The 20,524-nt window shown below is 49.2% G+C and overlaps 1 long non-coding RNA gene across 1 annotated transcript; it reads right to left on the bottom strand.

The window, feature by feature from the left end:
- Positions 1 to 465: 465 nt before the first annotated feature.
- On the bottom strand, positions 466 to 20,039 carry LOC140409101 (uncharacterized). Its single transcript, XR_011940283.1, has 2 exons — positions 19,682 to 20,039; positions 466 to 1,096 (listed from the first exon to the last, which is right to left on the bottom strand). It is a non-coding gene; the product is annotated as an uncharacterized lncRNA (long non-coding RNA).
- Positions 20,040 to 20,524: the final 485 nt, after the last annotated feature.

Raw genomic sequence — 20,524 nt, 5'->3', positions numbered from 1 at the left:
TAGCCCAAATCCGAAGCTGAATAAGTTAAATGAAAAATGATTGTTTCTGAGAGGCACGCCAGTAATGCATTCCTTTGAAAATCCATGTGACATTGGAGCAGGGCAAATATACTCGCATCGGTCCTGTCATTGCACAGGCACAACCTGATGCTTTCAGGCTCGCCTGACAAATGATCGACTTGTTTTGGATCTCCTCCGCCGCCACCAGCCTCCTCAGCCAGGATTTCTGCGTGTCAGCTCATGCAAACCGCAGAGTTCAGACACGACACCACAGTGTTGGACTGGAGCCACCCCCTGAAGCTGCTAAGTTCGCACGCACGTCATAGAAAACGCAGCAGGGTCAGGGTGTTAATACTTGTAAGCCTCCGGGAACTCTTTAACAAGTCACCAGATACCGGGACACCTCTTTCACGCTAAATGCTCACTATAACAAACACACAAGGAATAAACGCCAAAACCTGGAAATTACATTCAATGATCGACTATTAAGTCATTGGATTTCATACATCATAACCCTAGCCTCTTGATAGGCATCCTCTCTTTCACAGTGAAGCGGGTACATCGATCACAGAACACTGGTACACAAAACACATGGAAAGCATGTCACATTGGTACATAGATCATAGACACGGGTATACACAAGACGTGGAAAATATGTCACACTGGTACATAGCTCACATACACTGGTACACAAAACACATGGAAAGCATGTCACACTGGTACATAGATCACAGAACACTAGTACACACTACCGTGGGCAGCACGGTAGCATTGTGGATAGCACAATTGCTTCACAGCTCCAGGGTCCCAGGTTCGATTCCCGGCTGGGTCACTGTCTGTGCGGAGTCTGCATGTTCTCCCCATGTGTGCGTGGGTTTCCTCCGGGTGCTCCGGTTTCCTCCCACAGTCCAAAGATGTGCAGGTTAGGTGGATTGGCTATGCTAAATTGCCCTCAGTGTCCAAAATTGTCCTTCGTGTTGGTTGAGTGGGGTTACTGGGTTATGGGTATAGGGTGGTGTGGGCTTGGGTAGGGTGCTCTTTCTAAGAGCTGGTGCAGTCTCGATGGGCCGAATGGCCTCCTTCTGCACTGTAAATTCTATGAAAACACATGGAAAACATGTCACACTGATCACAGAACACTGGTACACACAAGACATTGAAAACATGTCACACAGGTGCATAGATCACAGAACACTGGTACACGCAAGACATGGAAAGCATGTCACAACTGGTACATAGATCACAGAACACTAGTACACGCAATACATTGAAAACACATCACACTGGTACATAGATCACAGAACACTAGTACATACAACACATGGAAAGCATGTCACACTGGTACATAGATCACAAAACAATGGGTCACATTGAGATCCAAAAAGACGAGGTGTTGGGCGTCTTAAAAAATATTAAGCTAGATAAGTCCCCAGGGCCTGATGGGATCTACCCCAGAATACTGAAGGAGGCTGGAGAGGAAATTGCTGAGGCCTTGACAGAAATCTTTGGATACTCACTGTCTTCAGGTGATGTCCCGGAGGACTGGAGAATAACCAATGTTGTTCCTCTGTTTAAGAAGGGTAGCAAGGATAATCCAGGGAACTACAGGCCGGTGAGCCTTACTTCAGTGGTAGGGAAATTACTGGAGAGAATTCTTCGAGACAGGATCTACTCCCATTTGGAAGCAAATGGACGTATTAGTGAGAGGCAGTATGGTTTTGTGAAGGGGAGGTCGTGTCTCACTAACTTGCTAGAGTTTTTCGAGGAGGTCACAAAGATGAAAAGATGATTGATGCAGGTAGGGCAGTGGATGTTGTCTATATGGACTTCAGTAAGGCCTTTGACAAGGTCCCTCATGGTAGACTAGTACAAAAGGTGAAGTCACACGGGATCAGGGGTGAGCTGGCAAGGTGGATACAGAACTGGCTAGGTCATAGAAGGCAGAGAGTAGCAATGGAAGGATGCTTTTCTAATTGGAGGGCTGTGACCAGTGGAGTTCCGCAGGGATCAGTGCTGGGACCTTTGCTGTTTGTAGTATATATAAATGATTTGGAGGAAAATGTAACTGGTCTGATTAGTAAGTTTGCAGACGACACAAAGGTTAGTGGAATTGTGGATAGCGATGAGGACTGTCAGAGGATACAGCAGGATTTAGATTGTTTGGAGACTTGGGCAGAAAGATGGCAGATGGCGTTTAATCCGACAAATGTGAGGTAATGCATTTTGGAAGGTCTAATGCAGGTAGGGAATATACAGTGAATGGTAGAACCCTCAAGAGTATTGAAAGTCAGAGAGATCTAGGAGTACAGGTCCACAGGTCACTGAAAGGGGCAACACAGGTGGAGAAGGTAGTCAAGAAGGCATACGGCATGCTTGCCTTCATTGGCCGGGGCATTGAGTATAAGAATTGGCAAGTCATGTTGCAGCTGTATAGAACCTTAGTTAGGCCACACTTGGAGTATAGTGTTCAATTCTGGTCGCCACACTACCAGAAGGATGTGGAGGCTTTAGAGAGGGTGCAGAAGAGATTTACCAGAATGTTGCCTGGTATGGAGGGCATTAGCTATGAGGAGCGGTTGAATAAACTCGGTTTGTTCTCACTGGAACGACGGAGGTTGAGGGGCGACCTGATAGAGGTCTACAAAATTATGAGGGGCATAGACAGAGTGGATAGTCAGAGGCTTTTCCCCAGGGTAGAGGGGTCAATTACTAGGGGGCATAGGTTTAAGGTGAGAGGGGCAAGGTTTAGAGTAGATGTACGACGCAAGTTTTTTACACAGAGGGTAGTGGGTGCCTGGAACTCGCTACCGGAGGAGGTGGTGGAAGCAGGGACGATAGTGACATTTAAGGGGCATCTTGACAAACACATGAATAGGATGGGAACAGAGGGATACGGACCCAGGAAGTGTAGAAGATTGTAGTTTAGTCGGGCAGCATGGTCGGCACGGGCTTGGAGGGCCGAAGGGCCTGTTCCTGTGCTGTACATTTCTTTGTTCTTTGTTCTAACACTGGTACACGCAAGACATTGAAAACATGTCACACTGGTACATAGATCACAGAACACTGGAACACGCAAGGCATGGAAAACATGTCACACTGGTACATAGATCATAGAAAGCTGGTACACGCAAGACATGGAAAACACGTCACACTGGTGCATAGATAATGGATCACTGGGACACGCAAGACATGGAAAACATGTCACACTGGTACATAGATCACAGAACATTGGTACACACAAGACATGGAATACATGTCACACTGATACATAGATTATGGAGCACAGGTTATACACAAGGCATGGAAAATACGTCACATTGGTACATAGATCACAGAACACTGGTACATGCAAGACATTGAAAACATGTCACACTGGTACATAGATCACAGAACACTGGTACACGCAAGGCATGGAAAACATGTCACACTGGTACATAGATCACAGAAAACTGGTACACGCAAGACATGGAAAACATGTCACACTGGTGCATAGATAATGGATCACTGGGACACGCAAGACATGGAATACATGTCACACTGGTACTTAGATCACAGAAAACTGGTAAACGCAAGACATGGAAAACACATCACACTGGTACATAGCTCACAGGCACTGGTTACACAAAACTGGGGATCGCGCATTTTCGATCATTTTACCAACTTGAAAAGTTTGAATAAAGGCTTGCTTCTCCCCGAATGCCACAATCAGTTAAAATCACTACAGTGTAAACACCTGCACTTCATCCCCTCCCCAAACCTATTTATCTTTTTAATAATATTTCACATTTCCAACTCAACTGTCCTTTCTGAGACTTTCACAACATATCTGATACTCTGCAAGGAAAAATAGTTTCTCCTGACCTCTCGTTTTGCTGGAGGCTTGCTGATGTTAAGCCTGTTATAGCCTGAAAAATCAATTAAATGTGGAAAGATGGCCAGCGGCCAATCTGAATGGGCGTTTGTCCACAGGTATGATCAAATATGTATTAATTCTGATGGCAGTTCTGCTCACACATCATTCTCTGCACTCAACAAACATTACAGCTTCGGAAGCAGTCACTGTGGCGTTGTAATAGCAAGACTAATGATGCAGAAATGACAATAAATGTGTTTGATAAAATGTCTACAAAGAAATTAATAGAATTTTACCTAACGACTAATGCATTAAAGATGAATTGGATGAGGGTTCAGAATGACAGCCCATTTAATTCTGTCACTACGTTGAACAGCTGCCACATTATTTTAGATATGTGCGCGTGTGTTTGTGTGTGTGTGTTTGTGTGTCTTTGTGTGTGTCTTTGTGTATGTGTCTGGGTGTCTCTGTCTGTGACAAGTATTTGTGTGTGTGCATGCATGTGTGCATCTGTGTCCACATGTCTGTGTGTGTGTCTGTATGAGTGATTGTCAGTATGTGGGTCTGTGTGTATGTCTGTGTGCATGTGTGTATGTGTGTGGGTTTGTGTGTGCATGTGTGTCTCCATGAGTCTTTGTGTGCGTGTCTGTGTGTTTCTCTCTGTGTGTCTTTGTTTGTTTGTGTGTGTGTGTATGTGTGTGTCTGCATGTGTGTATATATCTGTGTGCGTGTATGAGTGTATGTCTGTGTGTGTGAGTGTGTGTATGGATGTGTGTATGCATGAGTGTTTGTGTATATTTGTGTGTGGTTGTGTGTATATATGTTTGTGTATGAATGTGTGAATGTGTGTTTGTGTCTGTGTGTGTTTGTGCTTGATCGAGTGTCTGCATGCATGTGTATGTACCAGCCTCCCGTACCAGCTTCCCCGAACAGGCGCCGGAATGTGGCGACTAGGGGCTTTTCACAGTAACTTCATTTGAAACCTACTTGTGACAATAAGCGATTTTCATTTCTTTTTTCATTCTTGGCTGCGTGCATGTGTGCATATCTGTGCGTTTGTGTATGTGTGAGTGTGCGTGTGAGTGTGTGTGTGTATGGGTGAGTGAGTGTGTTTGTGTGTGTATATGTTTGTGCATGTAATTGAGTGTGTTTGTATGAGTGAGTGTGCATGTGAGTGAGTGCGTGTGTGTGTGAATGTGAGTGAGTGAGGGTGCGATCTAATGGAAAGTTTCTAAATGTCATTTCAGGCGGGTTTTGCTGGAAGTTTCCTCCAATTCTGTTGGCGAATTGCCCATGGCTACAGTCACTTTATTGGGCCCTGGGGACGTTCTCTCCAGTTTAGCCCTCACTTAGAGGGCGTGATCTATTGGCCGAATTGCGCTTGGATCTACCCGGCTCGCGAGATCTAATGCGATCTTGTGAGAAGTGGCAATGTGAATCCTGCCATTGTAGCCGGAATCGCTTTCTGGCAAATCTGCACATCATAGAATCATAGAATTTACAGTGCAGAAGGAGGCCATTCGGCCCATCAAGTCTGCATCGGCACTTGGAAAGAGCACCCTACTTAAGCCCCTGCCTCCACCCTATCCCCGTAACCCAGTAACTCCACCTAACCTTTTTGGACACTAAGGGCAATTTATCATGGCCAATCCACCTAACCTGCACATCTTTGGATTGTGGGAGGAAACCGGAGCACCCGGAAGAAACCCACGCACACACGGGGAGAACGTGCAGACTCCACATAGACAGTGACCCAAGCCGGGAATCGAACCTGGGATCGTGGAGCTGTGAAGCCACTGTGCTAACCGCTGTGCTACCATGCTACCCAGCTAGTCTCACTTTAATATGCATTCCCAAGATCGAACCACGGTGTGGGGTCCGGCGAGCGGAGCTCCTCAGGACAGTGAGCAGGGCTAAGTGTGGCCTTAGCCACGCATTTCCCGCAGTGGCCGCTGAAACACCCGGCCAATCGCATGTGTGCTGCACGACTTTCTCCCCATTCGGGTAGATCACGCCCAGAATGTTTTCAGCACTGGGGAGCTGAACTCCGGCTCCAGAGACCAGGCCACCATTATGAAAGGATGCCTTGATCTGAACGTGGACTTGAGTGCGTGTTTTTGAGTGTGTGTGTGTTTGAGTGTGTGAGTGTGTTTGAGTGTGTGTGTGTGTGTATTGTCACAACAATCTGACCATTTGCCCAGTGAGCTGTGAGGACTAGCTCTGAACCTTCTGTAACAGATGATTTTAACAGTGAGGCTGGGGCACCAAGGCAGATGAAGGGTGAGTATGAATCATGCAATTCAGCTGAATTCCGTGTCTGGGCTGTACAGATTGTGGGCTTCATTTCAGTACGGTTGGGGAGGAAGGCCGCACGCCTCGATCTCCAACAAACACGAGACCCATCACAAATCAAACCCCCATCACCATTCCCAATTTGAATCACTAATCCAATGGTTTTGTGAACGTCAATGTTTGCTTCTCCGTTTAAAGGCTTACCTATTCTTCACATATCATAGAAACCCTACAGAAACCTTACAGTGCCCAAGGAGGCCACTTAGCCCATCGAGTCTGGCCCGACCCTTTGAAAGAGGGTCCACACCCTACCAGGCCCACACCCCCACAACCCCACCTAACCTTTGAACACTAAGGGACAATTTATCATGGCCAATCCACCTAATCTGCACATCTTTGGACTGCAGGAGGAAACCGCAGCACCCGGAGGAAACCCACGCAGATATGCGGAGAAAGCGCAAACTCCACCTAGACAGTCACCCGAGGCCAGAATTGAAACCGGGGTCCTGGTGTGCAGAGGCAGCAGTGCCAACCATTGTGACACCAAGTCGCTCTTATCTCCATTATTAGAGTCCATCCTTCTCAAGCTAGGAAAGCTCTCCAATTGAACTCTGATGGGTGATTGGCTCAATGTGCTTCTTCCTATAGTTGTCAGGGAACGCTACAAGATTGTTTGGATAATAGCTGAAGAATTGGAGAAATCTCAACACCAGTAAGCGGACAGTGAATGTCAACTAAAACATACATGGAGCATCCAGGGCTGGTCAGCTTGTTTCTTTTGATCAGATTTGGTGCAAAGCAATGGCATGGAGTTGAGGCTTGAGTTCTTTATCCTTGGGTTTCAAAATTGCTTCTCATTCCCCCTGCCATCTGCAGGCATCAGCTGAAGAAACTGTAATTGAATATTGGTGATATAGTCCCATTGTGATGAAAGTGGGCAGAATTACACCCAGACTGTGAAAGCCGGCTAAGGTATTCAGACTGCTTGTTGCCTCTTGCATTTGTACATGGTTTTTGCCCTGCGAAAGGGTCTTGACAGGATGGCAGTAACCAGTGAGAGAAGACCATTGCAAACAGCAGATGGAAGACTTGTTTGCACAAGCACTCAGTCCCTGGCCAAGAGTCATGGGCAGCCGACAATACGGGACTCACTTAGTTAGGGCGGCATGGTAGCACAGTGGTTTGCATTGTTGCTTCACAGCTCCAGGTCTCAAGTTCGATTCCCGGCTTGGGTCACTGTCTATGCGGAGTCTGCACGTTATCCCCGTGTCTGCGTGGGTTTCCTCCGGGTGCTCCGGTTTCCTCCCACAAGTAACACAGTAACTTCTTTCGAAGCCTACTTGTGACAATAAGCGATTTTCATTTTTCATTTCATAACCTGCACATCTTTGGATTGTGGGAGGAAACTGGAGCACCCGGTGGAAAACCACGCAGACACGGGGAGGATGTGCAGACTCCGATCAGACAGTGACCCAAGCTGGAATCGAACCTGGGACCCTGGAGCTGTGAAGCAATTGTGTTATCCACAATGCTACCGCGCTGCCCTTAAGAACAAATAAATCTACACTATATCATTTAACCGTAATCCATGTACCTATCCAATAGCTGCTTGAAGGTCCCTAATGTTTCCGACTCAACTACTTCCACAGGCAGTGTATTCCATGCCCCCACTACTCTCTGGGTAAAGAACCTACCTCTGACATCCCCCCTATATCTTCCACCATTCACCTTAAATTTATATCCCCTTGTAATGGTTTGTTCCACCTGGGGAAAAAGTCTCTGACTGTCTACTCTATCTATTCCCCTGATCATCTTATAAACCTCTATCAAGTCGCCCCCTCATCCTTCTCCATTCTAATGAGGAAAGGCCTAGCACCCTCAACCTTTCCTCGTAAGACCTACTCTCCATTCCAGGCAACATCCTTTTCCACCTTTTCCAAAGCTTCCACATCCTTCCTAAAATGAGGCGACCAGAACTGTACACAGTACTCCAAATGTGGCCTTACCAAAGTTTTGTACAGCTGCATCATCACCTCACGGCTCTTAAATTCAATCCCTCTGTTAATGAACGCTAGCACACCATAGGCCTTCTTCACAGCTCTATTCACTTGAGTGGCAACTTTCAAAGATGTATGAACATAGACCCCAAGATCTCTCTGCTCCTCCACATTGCCAAGAACTCTACCGTTAACCCTGTATTCTGCATTCATATTTGTCCTTCCAAAATGGACAACCTCACACTTTTCAGGGTTAAACTCCATCTGCCACTTCTCAGCCCAGCTCTGCATCCTATCTATGTCTCTTTGCAGCCGACAACAGCCCTCCTCACTATCCACAATTCCACCAATCTTCGTATTGTCTGCAAATTTACTGACCCACTCTTCAACTCCCTCATCCAAGTCATTAATGAAAATTGCAGAGGACCCAGAACTGATCCCTGCGGTACGCCACTGGTAACTGGGATCCAGGCTGAATATTTGGCATCCACCACCACTCTCTGACTTCTATCGGTTAGCCAGTTCGTTATCCAACTGGCCAAATTTCCCACTATCCCATGCCTCCTTGCTTTCTGCAGAAGCCTATCATGGGGAACCTTATCAAATGCCTTACTAAAATCCATGTACACTACATCCACTGCTTTACCTTCATCCACGTGCTTGGTCGCCTCCTCAAAGAATTCAATAAGACTTGTAAAGCAAGACCTACCCCTCACAAATCCGTGCTGACTATCCCTAATGAAGCAGTGTCTTTCCAAATGCTCAGAAATCCTATCCTTCAGTACCCTTTCCATTACTTTGCCTACCACCGAAATAAGACTAACTGGCCTGTAATTCCCAGGGTTATCCCTAGTCCCTTTTTTGAACAGGGGCACGACAATAATAAAAGATTACTATAATTGAAATGGCTGAAACAACTAACGCAGGCAGTTACTTGCAGCACGGTAGCACAGTGGTTAGCACAATTGCTTCACAGCTCCGGTTTCCTCCAGCAGTCCAAAGATGTGCAGGTTAGGTGGACTGGCCATGCTAAATTGCCCTTAGTGTCCAAAATTGCCCTTAGTGTCGGGTGGGGTTACAGGGTTATGGGGATAGGGTGGAGGTGTAGGCTTGGGAAGGGTGCTCTTTCCAAGAGCTGGTGCAGACTCGATGGGCCGAATGGCCTCCTTCTGCACTGTAAATTATATGATATGATAAAGCTCCCCAACACCTTTGCTCAGTGAAGAATCACCTCCATTCACCCCGTCTACATTTGAAAGCCATGAACACAACAGCATTTCTCCACAACTAATAAAAGAACTGCCAAGTTACATTAGATTATTAGTCATCCCAATTTTGATTATCTCTCACTGAACTGGTATGATAATTTGTTTGAGCGTTTCCCCATAACGTAAATAGAGTTTATCTCCCACTGCTAACTATTCGCTGCTCCTAAACGTTTCCCTGTTATGAGGAGGAGGTGAGAGGGATGGATTCCAACATCTGCCTCTTGTTATTGAGCGAATCCCACGACTTCCTTGGTGCTGATTTGATGCAGTTGCTACTTCGGCCTGGATACTTCCCGGCACATCACGACCGCTAATGCTAAATGGATGTGGCTGTACCCGAGGAGGCGCCCAGTCATCCGCGCCTGCTTGCTTTTCCTGCTCTCTGCTGCTGAGTACCTTGACCCCCATGTTCTCTAGGCCCCATGAGGACAGAAAAACTGTATTCATTTGGCTGCTCTTCTGGCCCAGGATCTGCCGGTTACCTCCATGTCGTGTTGGGTGTGCTGGTTTACAAACAAGCCAACAATGCTGGAAGTGGATTAACACTATTTTTAAAAATATGTATATTTTATTGAAAATTTTTGGCCAACCATCACAGTACATTGTGTATCCTTTACACAGTAATATAACAATATAAATAACAATGGCCAGTTTTATAAACAAGAAATAAATAATAGAAACAAAAACGAAAACGAAAACTAAATGGCAACTGCCTTGTCCCAGATAAATACTCTCCAAAAATATGATTTAACAGTCCAATATACAATTATCTATAACAACAACCTATACATATTATACTTATATATTAACATCCCTGAGAGTCCTTCTGGTTTCTCCCCCCCCCCGGGCTGCTGCTGCTGTCTTCTTCTTTTCCATTCCCTCTATCTTTCTGTGAGGTATTCGACGAACGGTTGCCACCGCCTGGTGAACCCTTGAGCCGATCCCCTTAGGACGAACTTAATCCGTTCCAGCTTTATAAACCCTGCCATGTCATTTATCCAGGTCTCCACCCCCGGGGGCTTGGCTTCCTTCCCCATCAACAATATCCTGCGCCGGGCTACTAGGGACGCAAAGGCCAAAACATCAGCCTCTCTCGCCTCCTGCACTCCCGGCTCTTCTGCAACCCCAAATATAGCCAACCCCCAGCTTGGTTCGACCCAGACCCCCACTACCTTCGAAAGCACCTTTGTCACCCCCATCCAAAACCCCTGTAGTGCCGGACATGACCAGAACATGTGGGTGTGATTCGCTGGGCTTCTCGAGCATCTCGCACACCTATCCTCTACCCCCAAAAATTTACTGAGCCGTGCTCCAGTCATATGCGCCCTGTGTAACACCTTAAATTGTATCAGGCTTAGCCTGGCACACGAGGACGATGAGTTTACCCTACTTAGGGCATCAGCCCACAGCCCCTCCTCAATCTCCTCCCACAGCTCTTCTTCCCATTTCCCTTTCAGCTCATCTACCATAATCTCCCCCTCGTCCCTCATTTCCCTATATATATCTGACACCTTATCGTCCCCCACCCATGTCTTTGAGATCACTCTGTCCTGCACCTCCTGCGTTGGGAGCTGCGGGAATTCCCTCACCTGTTGCCTCGCAAAAGCCCTCAGTTGCATATACCGGAATGCATTCCCTTGGGGCAACCCATATTTCTCGGTCAGCGCTCCCAGACTTGCAAACGTCCCATCCACAAACAGATCTTTCAATTGTGTTACTCCTGCTCTTTGCCATGTTCCAAATCCCCCATCCATTCTCCCCGGGGCAAACCTATGATTATTTCTTATCGGGGACCACACCGAGGCTCCCGTCTTTCCCCTATGCCGTCTCCACTGCCCCCAAATTTAACCTATGCAATGTACCCCAATTCTTGGCTATCTGGATCCCCAAGTAATGAAAGTCCCTTGTTACCTTCCTCAGCGGTAAGTCCTCTATTTCTCTGCTCTGCTCCCCTGGATGCACCACAAACAACTCACTTTTCCCCATGTTCAGTTTATATCCTGAAAATTCTCCAAACTCCCGAAGTATCCGCATTATCTCTGGCATCCCCTCCGCCGGGTCCGCTACATATAACAGCAAATCGTCCGCATACAGAGATACCCGGTGTTCTTCTCCTCCTCTGCGTACTCCCCTCCACTTCCTGGAACCCCTCAATGCTATTGCCAGGGGCTCAATCGCCAGCGCAAACAATAATGGGGACAGAGGACATCCCTGCCTTGTCCCTCTATGGAGCCGAAAGTACGCAGATCCCCGTCCATTCGTGACCACACTCGCCATCGGGGCCCTATACAACAGCTGTACCCATCTAATATACTCATCTCCAAAACCAAATCTCCTCAGCACCTCCCACAAATAATCCCACTCCACTCTATCAAATGCTTTCTCGGCATCCATCGCCACCACTATCTCCGCTTCCCCCTCTGGTGGGGGCATCATCATTACCCCTAGCAGCCTCCGTATATTTGTATTCAGCTGTCTCCCCTTCACAAACCCAGTGTGGTCCTCATGAACCACCCCCGGGACACAATCCTCTATCCTCATTGCCATTTCCTTGGCCAGAATCTTAGCGTCTACATTTAGGAGGGAAATAGGTCTATAGGACCCGCATTGCAGCGGGTCTTTTTCCTTCTTTAGGAGAAGCGATATCGTTGCCTCTGACATAGTCGGGGGCAGCTGTCCCCTTTCCTTTGCCTCATTAAAGGTTCTCATCAGTAGCGGGGCGAGCAAGTCCACATATTTCCGATAAAATTCAACTGGAAATCCATCCGGTCCCGGAGCCTTCCCCGCCTGCATGATCCTAATTCCTTTCACTACTTCCCCCATTTCGATCTGTGCTCCCAGTCCCACCCTCTCCTGCTCCTCCACCTTAGGAAATTCCAGCCGGTCCAAAAAGCCCCTCATTCTCTCCCTCCCATCCGGGGGCTGAGCTTCGTATAATCTTTTATAGAATGCCTTGAACACTCCATTCACTCTCTCCGCTCCCCGCTCCATCTCTCCTTCCTCATTCCTCACTCCCCCTATTTCCCTCGCTGCTCCCCTTTTCCTCAATTGGTGGGCCAGCAACCTGCTCGCCTTCTCCCCATACTCGTACTGTACACCCTGTGCCTTCCTCCACTGTGCCTCTGCAGTACCCGTTGTCAGCAAATCAAATTCTACGTGTAGCCTTTGCCTTTCCCTGTACAGTCCCTCCTCCGGTGCCTCCGCATATTGCCTGTCCACCCTCAGAAGTTCTTGCAGCAACCGCTCCCGTTCCCTACTCTCCTGTTTTCCTTTATGTGCCCTTATTGATATCAGCTCCCCTCTAACCACTGCCTTCCGCGCCTCCCAGACCACTCCCACCTGGACCTCCCCATTATCATTGAGTTCCAAGTACTTTTCAATGCACCCCCTCACCCTTAGACACACCCCCTCATCTGCCATTAGTCCCATGTCCATTCTCCAGGGTGGACGCCCTTCTGTTTCCTCCCCTATCTCCAAGTCCACCCAATGTGGAGCGTGATCCGAAATGGCTATAGCCGTATACTCCGTCCCCCTCACCTTCGGGATCAACGCCCTTCCCAAAACAAAAAAGTCTATTCGCGAATAAACTTTGTGGACATAGGAGAAAAACGAAAACTCCTTACTCCTAGGTCTGCTAAATCTCCACGGGTCGACTCCTCCCATCTGCTCCATAAAATCTTTAAGCACCTTGGCTGCTGCCGGCCTCCTTCCAGTCCTGGACCTCGACCTGTCCAGCCCTGGTTCCAGCACCGTATTAAAATCTCCCCCCATTACCAGCTTTCCCACCGCTAGGTCCGGGATGCGTCCTAGCATGCGCCTCATAAAATTGGCATCATCCCAGTTCGGGGCATATACGTTTACCAAGACCACCGTCTCCCCCTGTAATATGCCACTCACCATCACGTATCTGCCCCCGCTATCCGCCACTATGGTCTTTGCCTCAAACATTACCCGCTTCCCCACTAGTATAGCCACCCCTCTGTTTTTCGCATCTAGCCCCGAATGAAACATCTGCCCCACCCATCCTTTGCGTAGTCTAACCTGGTCTATCAGTTTCAAGTGCGTCTCCTGTAACATGACCACGTCTGCCTTAAGTTTCTTAAGGTGTGCGAGTACCCGTGCCCTCTTTATCGGCCCGTTCAGCCTTCTCACATTCCACGTGATCAACCGGGTTGGGGGGCTTTTTACCCCCCCCCCACTTGTCGATTAACCATCCCCTTTTTCCAGCTCCTCACCCGGTTCCCACGCAGCTGTGTCCTCCCCAGGCGGTGCCCCCCCGCCCACCCCACCCCACCCCATACCGGCTCCCCCCTCTCCCCAGCAGCAGCAACCCAGTAACTCCCCCCTCCCACCCCCCCCGCTAGATCCCCCACTAGCGTAGTTACACCCCTCATGTTGCTCCCAGAAGTCAGCAAACTCTGGCCGACCTCGGCTTCCCCCCGTGACCTCGGCTCGCACCGTGCGACGCCCCCTCCTTCCTGCTTCCCTATTCCCGCCATGATTATCATAGCGCGGGAACAAAGCCCCCGCTTCCCCCTTGGCCCCGTCCCCAATGACCAACGCCCCATCTCCTCCACCTCCCTTCCTCCCCCCACCATCACCTGTGGAAGAGAGAAAAGTTACCGCATCGCAGGATTAATAACATAAAACTCCTCTTTCCCCCCTTTTCCCCCCCCTCTTCGCCCCCCATACTCGCCCCACCACTTTGTTTCAAACGTTCTTTTTTAATAACCTGCTTATTCCAATTTTTCTTCCACAATAAAAGTCCACGCCTCATCCGCCGTCTCAAAGTAGTGGTGCCTCCCTTGATATGTGACCCACAGTCTTGCCGGTTGCAGCATTCCAAATTTTATCTACTTTTTGTGAAGCACCGCCTTGGCCCGATTAAAGCTCGCTCTCCTTCTCGCCACCTCCGCACTCCAGTCTTGATATACGCGGACCACCGCGTTCTCCCACCTACTGCTCCGAGTTTTCTTTGCCCATCTAAGGACCATCTCTCTGTCCTTAAAACGGAGGAATCTCACCACTATGGCTCTAGGAATTTCTCCTGCTCTCGGTCCTCGCGCCATCACTCGGTATGCTCCCTCCACCTCCAGCGGACCCGCCGGGGCCTCCGCTCCCATTAACGAGTGCAGCATCGTGCTCACATATGCCCCGACGTCCGCTCCTTCTGCACCTTCAGGAAGACCAAGAATCCTTAAGTTATTCCTCCTCGCGTTGTTCTCCAGCGCCTCCAGCCTTTCCACACATCGTTTATGGTGTGCCTCCTGCATTTCCGTCTTCACCACCAGGCCCTGTATATCGTCCTCATTCTCGGCAGCCTTTGCCTTCACGACCCGAAGCTCCCGCTCCTGGGTCTTTTGCTCATCCTTTAGCCCTTCGATCACCTGTAATATCGGGGCCAACAGCTCCTTCTTCATCTCCTTTTTAAATTCTTCCACGCAGCATTTCAAGAACTCTTGTTGTTCAGGGCCCCATGTTAAACTGCCACCTTCCAACGCCATCTTGATTTTTGCTTGCCTCCCTTGCCGCTGCTCTAAAGGATCCACCGCAATCCGGCCACTTTCCCCTCCTTTTTCCATCCGTATCCAGGGGGGATTCCCTTCTGGTTTACCGCACAGTGCTTTTAGCCGTTAAAATTGCCGTTGGGGCTCTTATTAAGAGCCCAAAGGTCTGTTCCACCGGGAGCTGCCGAAACATGCGACTTAGCTGGTCATCGCCGCACCCGGAAGTCCGTGTAACACTATTTTATTAACTGTTCAACTATGTTAACATACTGTAAACGTGCGTATAAGCAATACCAGCTTAACTGTGGACCCTTTCCTATCACTAGCTATGGTGAGGCACTCAGCGCATGGTGAATGTCTGTGATGCAGGCTGTGAGCTCTGTGCTCTGAGCTGGCTGCTGCTAGAATGAGCAGGAACTCTCCTGTCCCCTGTCTTTATAGTGCTTGTTCTCTCACTGGTGATTAGCTGCGGTGTTATGTATGCTGGTTTGTCCTACTGTATGTCCATCAGTGTGTGTATGTGATTGCACCATAATGTAATGATGTATATTATGACATCCCCCTTTTTTACAAAAACATGTGCCTGTGTGAGAATAAATAACGTGTAATGAGTGTATCTGACCATGTGTGTGCAGTATTTACATAACTATGTCATGAGGCTAATCTATATACACGGGAAGGTGCCTGGTGCAGAAACAAAACTAATAACGAATGCTATAAACAAACTAGTGAAATGCTGAAACAGGATGAAAGAACAAAGCATTGAGTCCAACATTGTAAGGCTCATAAATCAAGTCTCTGAGGTGGGCGACGAATTTGGGTTGACCGCCTCAAAGGTGAGTCAGGCTGAGGATCGGGCCGGGCCACGGCCAAGTGAGGAGGATGCAGAGTATCCGGAAGCTCTACAAAGTCCAGGTCGAGGACAACAGGAGGGCGTGGCACCGGTGGAGGATCGCGTAGCGAGCATGGAACCAGGCGAAGGGCACGCCGATTACGACGGCGAATGGAGCCATCAGGCAGACGAACCAGGAATGAGCCACCAGCCGAAGAACCACAGCAGTCACAGACCAGCCACCCTCCGGAAGATGGATTCGGACGTTGTCACCTGGCGCCAGAACAGGAAGATCAGTCGCTCGAGCGTCACGCGCCGCCTTGTGCTGCGCGCAAGACCGTTGCATCCGCTGAAGGACCGGAGCGTGGTCGAGGTCTGGGACGTGAATGGACGGTACAGTGGTCCTGAGGGTGCGACCCATCAGCAGCTGGGCTGGTGACAGACCCGTGGACAGTGGAGCCGAAAGATAGGTCAGCAAGGCGAGGCAGAAGTCGGATCCTGCATCAGCAGCCTAGCAGAGGAGCCTCTTTACGATGTGGACGCCCTTTTCTGCTTTGCCATTTGACTGGGGGTGCAGGGGATTGGATTTCACGTGTACAAAGTTTACCTGCTGGCGAAGTTAGACCATTCCTGGCTCGCGAAGCAGGGGCCATTGTCCGACATCACAGTGAGTGGGATGCCGTGACGAGCAAAGGTCTCTTTGCAGCACGGATAACAGCCGATGACGTGATGACGTGATGTCGTGCAGGCGTACAACCTCGAGATAGCTGGAAAAATAATCAACTATGAGAACATAGTCCCTGCCGAGCGCATGGAACAGGTCCACGCCTACCTTAGACCAAGGGGACGTGACCAACTCATGGGGCTGAAGGGTCTCCCGTGGTTGGGCCGGCTGGAACCGCTGACAGGTGGGGCAGTTGAGCACAGTGTTGGCAATGTCCTCCTTTATGCCAGGCCAGTAGACAGCCTCTCGGGCCCTCCGTCGGCAGTTCTCTACGCCGAGATGGCCCTCGTGCAGCTGCTCTAAAACCAAGTGATGCATGCTGTGTGGGATCACGATGCGGTCCAGCTTCAGGAGGACGCCACCAACGACTGCCAGATCGTCTCGAATATTATAGAACTGCGAGCATTGTCCCTTGAGCCATACGTCAGTCATGTGGCGCATCACATGTTGTAGCAGGGGGCTCAGCCGCAGTCACACGGCGAATGTAGGTTAGGCGTTCATCCGTGGCTGGCAGATTGGTGGCTGTGAAGGCCACATGGGCGTCGACTTGGCAAACGAACCCCTCTGGGTCGTACGGAGTGGTGACTGCCCTGGACAGAGCGTCGGCTATGATCAGGTCCTTACCCGGGATGTACACGAGCTGGAAATCGTATCTCCGGAGCTTGAGCAGAATGCGTTGTAGGCGAGGGGTCATGTCATTGAGGTCTTTTTGGATGATGCTGACCAGTGGGCGATGGTCGGTCTCCACAGTGAACTGGGGAAGGCCATACACGTAGTCATGGAACTTGTCGACACCGGTCAACAGGCCTAGGCACTCCTTCTCGATTTGCGCATTGAGCTGCTCTGTGGGGGGTCATGGCCCGTGACGCATAGGCAACAGGGGCCCATGACGAGGCGCCATCTCGTTGCAGGAGCACCACCCTATGCCAGATTGGCTAGCGTCCGTTGATATTTTTGTCTCCCTTGCAGGATCGAAAAACGCCAATACCGGGTCGGTGGTCAGCTTGACCTTGAGCTCCTCCCATTCACGCTGGTGGGCGCGAAGCCACTGGAAGTCCGTTGTGTTCCTAACTAGGTTGCGGAGAGCCGTGGTGTGGGAAGCGAGGTTAGGGATGAACTTTCCTACGAAGTTGACCATCCCTAAGAACCGGAGCACCGCCTTCTTATCCGCCGGCTTCTGCATGGCCGTGATGGCTGCCACCTTGTCCGCATCCGGCCGCACACCCAACCGGGAGATGTGGTCTCCTAAAAACTTGAGTTTGGTCTGGCCGAAAGAACATTTGGCTCTGTTGAGGCACAGGCCTTGGTCCCGTATTCGTTTAAAAACGCGTTGGAGGCGACTGATATGCTCCTGCATATCAGTGGACCAGATGATGATGTCGTCCACATAGATGCGCACACCCTCAATGCCCTCCATCATCTGCTCCATGATGCGGTGGAACACTTCAGATGCTGATATGATTCCTTACCCTGCAAGCGCTGCTGGAATAGGTACCTTTCGAAGCTTTCGTTGACTTCAACACTGAAGTGTGTGTCAAATTTGAGGAGCACCGTCTTATACTTGGTCTTGTCCTTGTCGTCCGCGAATGTCAGAGAGTTAAAGATGTGGATGGCATGTTGCCCAGCCGTGGAGAGAAGAAGGGCTATCTTCTTGGTGTCCGATGCATTCTCCCTGTCCGTGGCCTCGAGGAAGAGCTGGAAGCGCTGTTTAAATATCTTCCAATTTACCCCGGATTGCCAGCGATGCGGAGCGGCGGCGGCGGGTTGATGTTCTCCATGCTGTAGGATGCCGGAATGCTGAGAAGTTGCAGGTAGGTCTCACAAGTGCTAGATTGCGGCCACTCCTTGTACCATGTCGTGTTGGGTGTTCTGGTTTACAAACAAGCCAACAATGCTGGAAGTGGTGTAACGCTATTTTATTAGCTGTTCAACTATGTTAATATACTGTAAACATGGGTATAAGCAATACCAGCTTAACTGTGGACCTTTTCCTATCACTAGCTATGGTGAGGACTCAGCACATGGTGAATGTCTGGAAAGTGAGGTGAAGAGATGGAGAAATGTACGGAAGGAATTTCAGAGCTTTGCAACTTAAGGCACGGCCACCAATGGCAGAGCAATTATAATTGACAATGTAGAAAAGGCCACAACGAGCAGAGTGCCGATATCATGGAGATTCAGGGGGCGGGAGAAGATTACAGAGAAAGGGGGGGGGGGGGGGGGGGCTGAGGCCATGGAGGTATTTGAAAATAAGGATGAAAACTGTCAAGTTAAGAGATATTGTTTGACTCTTTGACTTCAGCAGGGTGTCCATAGAATGTCTACAGTGCAAAGGGAGACCATTCGGCCCATCAGGTCTGCACCGACATTCCAAAAGAGCACCCTGCTTAGGCCCACTCCCCGCCCTCTCCCCGTGACCCCACACATTGATCATGGCCGATCCGCCTAACTTGCACATCTTTGGACTGTGGGAGGAAACCGGAGCACCCGGAGGAAACCCACGCAGACACGGGGAGAACGTGCAAACTCCACACAGACAGAGACCCAAGCCGGGAATCAAACCTGAGACCCTGCCGCTGTGAGGCATCAGTGCTAACCACTGTGCTACCGCGCCGCCCTGTTGCCTGCTAACAAATGCAGGTTCAAACAGAAGATTGGTGGGGGAGGTGGCAGCTGGACAACTTTAACTCTACACGACCCCATCCCTACCCCTCACCCAGGTATCTGCCTGAAATGTCGGGTAAAAAGTGCCCCTTCTGCGCGAGCTCCACATATCGCAAGTGCCAAAGGCTTCCCACAGAATGAAACTGCACTGAGCAATCATAGATTATCATAGAATTTACAGTGCAGGAGGAGGCCATTCGGCCCATCGAGTCTGCACCGGCTCTTGGAAAGAGCACCCTACCCAAGGCATTAGTCAGTCCCTTCAGGAGAGAAGGGAGAAGGACAAATATATTTGAGTTTTGACACTGCCACCGCCCTCTCCACGAACTGCCCTTCACTACCTCCTGTAAAACCATTTACTCAGACATAAATTCATCCTTCTTTTGCATTCTTTCGCATTTTGAAATCCTATCTCTTTTACTTACTCCCTAAAATAAATAAATCATCTCACACACACCCAGAGCAGCTCCAGTGCTTCGGCAGCATTGTGTCCAGTCTAATTACAGCATTTTGCTCAGCAAGTTGTCAGTCCTGAATGACTCACATTGAACCGTTCACGCACTGACATCCCTCTGCGAATGGATTTAAAGCATTTTCCATCCTCATTGGAATGCACTAAAATGAACTCCTGGGCTCCACGTCGTGCCAGAGAAAGGGTTTGCTGCTCATTTGGCTGCTTTGCTGGGTTTAACTATGTAACGTTCAGAATTATAAGAGATTTATGACTTTGATAAATAAAGTGTCAGACATGCGCACTCCTGGTGGACTTGACGTTTCACCTCGTTTCTGATGCACGCAACCGGGTGCTACGTGAAGGACTGGAGCCTGTGCCTGTAATCCAACACTTCTGCTGATCACGAGGGCGGCGCTGAGAGATGAGCTGTAAGGGAGGTGGATGGTTCACTCGGGCAGACTCCTGTTTCAAGAAGGATTATTGGAGATAAGAGGAGGGGGAGGGGAAAAATAAGTTAAGTAACTCCCATGGGTTCATAACGTTCAACAAATCATTCTTCCTCCTTGTTATTGACCTCATCAAACAATCACAACTTACATTTATTGCAATGATTCGCAGAGAATGCAAAACAGTGGTACTGGACATTTAACTCAACATATCAAACTGAGGGCTGATAGGGCCTTAGTTCAATATATCATCTACAAGAGCGGCACTTCTAGAACCAAGGGACATGGTCCCAGAGTAAGAGGCAGCTTGGCTACTCAGAATTGATCTGCGTGTGCTATTTTTCAGTGCACAATGGAAAGTTTACCACAGGACCTACCCAAGGTAATTGTCTATCTGGATGATGTACTGATTACAGGAGAGTCCGAGGAGGAGCGAATCTTGAAGAAGTTTTAAAAAGATTTAAGAAGGCCGGAGTAAGGTTGAAAA

This window comes from Scyliorhinus torazame, chromosome 1, assembly GCF_047496885.1.
Source record: "Scyliorhinus torazame isolate Kashiwa2021f chromosome 1, sScyTor2.1, whole genome shotgun sequence".
Lineage (NCBI taxonomy): Eukaryota > Metazoa > Chordata > Chondrichthyes > Carcharhiniformes > Scyliorhinidae > Scyliorhinus > Scyliorhinus torazame.
The sequence above is the reverse complement of the archived record's forward strand: the minus strand, read 5'-3'. Positions and strand labels throughout refer to the sequence as shown.